Raw genomic sequence first — 6,992 nt, 5'->3', positions numbered from 1 at the left:
GCATATAATCAAATTTAAAAGCTCTGTACTACTTTGCAAAGGAATGTTATGATTGCTGATTTGTTGAATGCTGATTTTCCCAGTTATAATTTTATTACTACTAATTCAATGAAATTTTTTTAAAAAAATTTGCATATAACAGAGTTGCAACTTTAAAATTTTTTTTTAAAATTTTCACTGAAAGAGTTTGCTGATAGTTCTTTGAAAGCAAAAAAAGCCATTAGTTTAATTAAAATAATTCATTTCATATAAATCTTTTTTTAACAAAATAACTTGAATTATCAAAAATTTCATTAATTGTATTAAATTAGTGACTGTTAATATACATTAAAAAATTGTCAGAATTTGTTAATTTGGATGAATAATTTTGGATTTACATCTAACGTCACAAGAGATTCGCACACACAAATTTCGCTAAAAATAGAAACTTTTTTTAACTGAGCATTTCAGTTGAGGAAAAAAAATATTTATTACTCTAAAATAGTCATACACACATCATAAAGCAAATTTGCAAAGTCATGTAAATAAAATATAGTTACTTCTTTGTAGAACATGTTCCACAGCAGAGGGGCTAACAAGTGCTTAGCATCAAACAGAGTTACAAATACTCTAGCCAATTCATCCTAAAACATACAAATAACAAACATTTTTATTTAAAAAAACACCTTAAAAATATTGCAAGCAAATTTTTGAACAAACTTAATCACAGATTAATAGAATTTTAAATAAGTAGCCAAAAAATATGATTCATCATGCAGAAAAATAAGTTTGAAATGCACTCTAACTTATGTACCAACAAATGACTTAAAATACTTTTTTAAAATAGGCACATATTTTTATATATTTGATTTCCTATGCATAGGAAGTGATAACATATTTTTATCTCACTAAAATAAAAATAATGTAAACATTAACCAAATCTTACGTTACATACTATCAGATAATTTAACATATGTTCATTTATACAAAATATATATGTTTTGTTATTGCTTTGAAATTTTATTCATGGAAAATGATAACATATTTTTATCTCATCAGAATTAATATAATAAAATCATTAAACAAACCTCAAGTAATATATTAGCAGATAATTTAATGAGTTGTCAATTATTTATACAAAATATATATGTTTTGTCATAGCTTTGAATTTTCATGCAAAGGCAGTAATTTATTTCTTATCTCATTAAAACTAATAAATAAGAAACCATTAAACGAACTTCATTAGTTTCATACTAACAGATAATTCAATGTATTCTTAATTATTTATATAAAATATATATGTTTTGTTATAGCTTTTAATTTTCAAGCATGGGGAGTGATAATTTATTTATCTTGTCAGTACTAAAATAATAAAGCCAATATACAAACCTTAACATATGTAACATCAGATTAATGTATTATCAATTATTTACACAAATATACATGTTTGGTAATATCCTTGAGTTAGTATGCAGGAAAAGTGCTAACTTACTTTTATCTTTTTGAATTAAAATAATGAAAAATTGTAACAGGGTGCATAGCCAAATTATTCAACAAAAAATAAGCACCTTTTAAGCACTTTTCAAGCAATCAAAAATATTTTTAAACACCAATTAAGTTTCATAATTAAGCAGAGTTGGAAAGTTTTTGACAATTAAAGATTTTATCTTGTTCTAACCATCATTTAAAAAAAATGAATAAATAAATAAATAATAAAAATCAAAGCAAAAATCAACATAGTAATGGAAAAATCTCATTTTGAAAAATGGAAAATTAAGCACTTTTTAAAAACACAAAATGAAACAAGCACCAAGGGCTTTTAAAAGATTAAAATCTAAAATAAGCACCTTTAAGCACTTTTTAAAAAAGCTATTCACCCAGTATAAAAAAAAACTAAATTTAGTGTTTTCAAATTATCCTTTAAAGTTTGACAGTTAACAATAGAAGTCAATTAATTACTATGATAAATGCTTGAAACTATTAGTTTAGCAATGAAACAAATTTGAGTTGCTCACCATTTGAGGATTCATGACAACACTAGTTAAAGCCATTGCAATAGGCAGTTCTCCTTTATCACCAATCATTGTAACAAGCTGAACTAACTGTTCACATCTATCTGCTAACACAGTTTCTGCAAGCATATCAAATTCAGTTCCTTGCTGTAAAATTTTGGTCAGAACTTCCATGAAAGCTGCTCTGGTTTGAAGATCCTTATGGTACCCTAAGCCTAAAAATACAAATCAATTTAATAAAATTGAAAGTAAAACAATTATTTTTGATAAAACATTAACGAGCATTAGGTTCATTATCATAAAGAATTACTTAATTTTTAGATCAACATTGGGATTAATAACTTGTCTAAAACTATCCCTCTGGTCCACCATGAAAATTTACTGCCATACAAAGTATAATGTTTTGCAAAGCATTTGTGTAAAGATTTTCTTAGAACAAGATGGCATCATTTTTAAAAAAAGAATAGAATTAGAAATGTTCAAAATTCAACAGGTTACAAAGCGAAGAACATTATATGATATGCTTGAAATTCATCACAATTCAACTAAATATATAATACAAAGTTAGGGATTACACACAGTTAAGGAGACATTAAGTAGCAATAATAAAGAGGTAAAAAAAAAAGGAATCTGAACTCCATTTCCAAGTTGCTGATTTGGGAAGGTATCTAGTAAGTTTCTAAGCAATAGACTTCTATTTGGTTACACCTGTTTGAAAAATTAAGACAATTACTTATGCCATACAATGTTGTACATGATTGATGTTGTACATCAACATATTTTATTTCACTTCAGTTTAACTTAAGTGTTAAGTGTTCAGATTTTTGTGTCAAACAGATTCCATTTATTTCTTAATTTGATGAACTAAAAGATCTGTAAAAAAATCTAAACCATTCTAAAATACAGAGTACACTTTAATAATTTATAACTCTAATTTGTATTTTGATTTGCAGATTTAAAGAATTTATTGTTTATTTTTTACAGCCTCTCTGGGATACTACTTTAAGAAAGGATAACTGAGATGTGAGCTCCTGGAAGTGAAGGAAAGAACAGGCTGTGGCAAATAAACTACCTACTATCTTTTTTTTCTTTACTCTCCCCTATTTTGATGAAAAAGAAGTTGACCTGGTGTATGTACAAAAATAGAGCAAGTTTTTAAATGAGAGCACAAAGAGTATATTTAAATCGAAATTCAACCATGAGCTTAAGAAGACGCTATACCGCGAGGCTCCATGAAAGATTTGAATGCTCTTGACAGTTAGAAAGTGATTGAAATTTTAACTCAAGATTTTACCCTCACACACGAAAGTGGGCTAATAGGAACACGGGAATTACTTTGAATTAAAAAAATGGCTGACTTTAAAAACAGGCATTTTGAACATTAAAATAAATAAATAAATTGAAGATTAACAAACAACATACATATGAACACAACATGAAATATTATATTCAATACTTTGATTGATACACAATTGCACAAAGTGAAGAACCAGTCTCTATCTTATGTAACGGCTTGAAGCCTATTCCACTTCAGATCTACGAATACCAGATTATCTGGGAAGTAAGGCGGTCAGTGCACAATATTGACCACATTAGCTTTACCCAAATGGAGCAATCTGGTCGTTGCAAGAAAGCTTTACTTTCTCCGATTAATTATGATTCTTCCAGTTTTACTTCATTATATTAATTTGATGCAGCATTTTTTGAATAAACTTTACAAAATATACTAAATCATACAAATATGGGTTAAATTTTAAGAGCTAAGAAAGACAAACATACTAATAGAATGCACGAGTCCACTATCAACATTACCATTAAAAGATTTGACATAGCCTGAATAGTGCATGTGATGAGCTCACTAAGTCTGGATACATTAACTCTATGTTGAACTTCTTTATCTTCTGTTGAATCACCACACTCATTTAGTAAATGCATAAATAAGGAGAAATATCTGAAAGAAAATAGATATTAAATATGGAGATTTTTCAGAATTTTTTCATTAGACCCATTATTATTGCTTTAAAAATACAAAATAGAGTAGAGAGAAATTGTTTAAAAAAAAAAAACGTACAAGAAGCAACAAGGTTCAGGTAAACAAAATGACTATGAAAAGTATTGTAAATAGATAAGGTAAAATTATATAAAAATAACTTAAAATTTTTACATTACATTATTAAAGTGTATACACACTTTGCAATAGTAAAATTTATATAGTTATTACAAAATTTTAGCAGAACTAGGGAAATAATCACTGTCAATCAATTTAAGTAATCATGAACAAATTTTGAAATTAGTTCTAAAAGCACAATTCATTTAAAAAACAAAGGTTACTTTGGATTTAACTGCATTTCATACATTGTTTTCTAACAGGAGGAACTGAACTCTCGTTTTTAGGCACGGATAATGCAGAAACTCTTGCTCGTTTAACGTTACCAGACGGGCATCTATGAACCGAAGTTACAGAGGAGAGCAACATTACCCACCCCACATCACACTGCCACAGATTCATAGGTTGGGCCATATTCAAACAACACACAGAGAGAAGCATCCATGCCCTGAGTATGACTCAAACCCACAACAATTGGCTTTGCAGTCAGGCACCCTCACAGTTCAGCCATCAGGCTGGCCAATACATTAATAAAAAAGGTACCAAGAAAATTAAAAGAAAATTGGGCTTTTAGGTACCTCACATTTAAATTAATTCATTTACTGAGATTTTTTGGTATTTTACTAAAATTCCCTATTCTGTGGTTACTCTGAAAGATAAATAGGTAAAAAGTGAATACGACTTACTTCAAGAATAGCTGTGATTTAGCTTCCATCAAATCACCTCGATCACTCTCTTCTGGCTGTAGTGGTAAACCCTTTAGAAGTGCGGCTACCGCTTGCACGGACGCTTGGTCAAGATCCCTCGTTAAAGTTGTGACATCTCCAGAATTAGGGTGAGCCAGTTGATGACTGTTGCCCATCACCCAATCAGTAAGGTATTCCATGAGTTTATTACGAAACTTCATTTCTTCAAGAAATGCCAAATCATCTAGTCTAACCATCATGACTTCAACCAGCTGGCAAAGCTTTGTCTTAATTTGAATAGCATGTACAGTGGTATCCAAGTGGCGGACGTACCTAAAATAAATTAAGACATGAGAAAACTAATTAAGAAGATATAACGTACATCTCGATGTATAAATCGACCCCTTAGTTTTGATTACAAAATAGCAAATTTCTGGTATATAAAATATAAAAGTTTTTAAAATAAATAAAAACAAAAAATTAGGCCTACAAAATTCTTTTAAAGTTTAATTCACATTGTTATCTCTGGAAATGACATATTTGCCAAGAAATAAAGATGCGTATCATTATTGAATTCGACACAGAAGATGTTCTCGAATTTCTAAATTTGTAACTTTAGGGTATGTTTGAAAAGTTTTCCTTGTGAAATACTCTCGAATATTTCGAATTACTCTTGTACAACTTATGAAAACTAAATTATCTAAATTTTTTTTGAATATAATTTAGTGTTCTAAAAAAACCTTAAGATATAACGAAATATGATGAAAAAAACAACAACATACATTTAATTGTATATATATTAAAAAACAGTTTTTGAAAGTGGAAAATTTATGGAGTTATTCATATCTATCTTTGCTTAAAAGGCACTGATATTTCCTGATCAACAAATGTCTGACTTCATTACGGGTGTATAAGTCAATATTCTGATTTATTTAAATTTAAAATTCTAACATCTATAATTCATATTTCAAACTTTATTTAATGAAAATTAAATAATATAGAAGCAATTTGCGTATTTAAGTGAAACAAAGATTCGTAATTCCTAGATGCAGATGGAACACTGATGTCCCTTTTATATTTCTTTCTCCTGATGCAAGTCTAATTGCAAGCAAAAAATATTTTTGTATTTTTTTAATTTAAAAAAAAAACAGTATAATAGTTTTACTAAAAAAATCAGTAAAAACAAAAATATAAAATCCAAAAAAAAAGTAGATTATAGATTGTAGATTGTAAAAAAGTAGATTGTAGATTAAAGAAATTTCAATAATGAATAACTGTTTCGATTAAATCTAAATAACTGCAAAAAAGTGCAAATGTGAAAAATTTTTGTTTTGAAGATTTTACTTTTAACGCAGAAAAAGATGAAGATGTTTTATGTTGCATTTTCTAATCATCTATTATTAAAATGCTGAATATAATAATTACAAAATATATAATAATTACAAATTAATACAAAATAAAGAAAAAAAGTGAAAAAAATATGTTTCATAAAAATTCTGGATCAAAGGGTTAAGGCAATTAATAAGAAGCACCATGAAACTTGCTCTAAAAGTGAAAATTCCATTTTTCAAAAATATATTGATTTGATTAGTAATCCCTGCAAAAATTTAAAAAAAAGCAGTTACCTTACAATAGCTAACATCATGCCTCCTATGTTACTAACTCCCAAATGTTCTGCAGTATGATCAACTTTATTTTCTAACACACTTTTTAAGATGAAGATATGTTCAATAAATTGAGTATTAGGTTCTGTGACAATTACCTACAAAAAATATAGGTAAAACACAGTGAATATAATAATATAAAAAACTATTATTAACTAAAAGTAAATACTAAAATATAAGTTTGGTTACTAACACAATAGTTTTCTTTAAAAAGTCGTGCATACTAAATAAATCTAAAGAATTTTAACTTAGCAAAATACATCTTAATTATAATAAAATTATTAAAATATAATAAAGGGAAATTATTTTCCAACTTAAAATAAATATATAATATAAGAAAAGAATATTGCTGCCAATATCAAACAAATCTTTTGACAAGAATTAATCTTTATGTATATTGGGGAAATCATTTAATATTTGCACTAAACATAAAAAAAAAATTTTATAATTTATTAAAAAACCCAATTTATAAGCAGTTTTAGACGTAAAATTTTAAATAACAGGAGGAAATTTTCATAGCATAAGCAGAAAAGTTTTTTTTTTT

The 6,992-nt window shown here is 27.2% G+C and overlaps 1 pseudogene; it reads right to left on the bottom strand.

Annotated features, from left to right (window-relative positions):
- Positions 1–466: 466 nt before the first annotated feature.
- Positions 467–6,797, bottom strand: LOC107440591 (neurofibromin-like; annotated as a pseudogene).
- Between the last annotated feature and the right edge of the window lie 195 nt (positions 6,798–6,992).

Source organism: Parasteatoda tepidariorum, unplaced genomic scaffold (assembly GCF_043381705.1).
Source record: "Parasteatoda tepidariorum isolate YZ-2023 unplaced genomic scaffold, CAS_Ptep_4.0 HiC_scaffold_15, whole genome shotgun sequence".
Taxonomy (NCBI): domain Eukaryota; kingdom Metazoa; phylum Arthropoda; class Arachnida; order Araneae; family Theridiidae; genus Parasteatoda; species Parasteatoda tepidariorum.
Note: the sequence above shows the minus strand (reverse complement) of the source record. Positions and strands in the feature narration are given on the sequence as shown.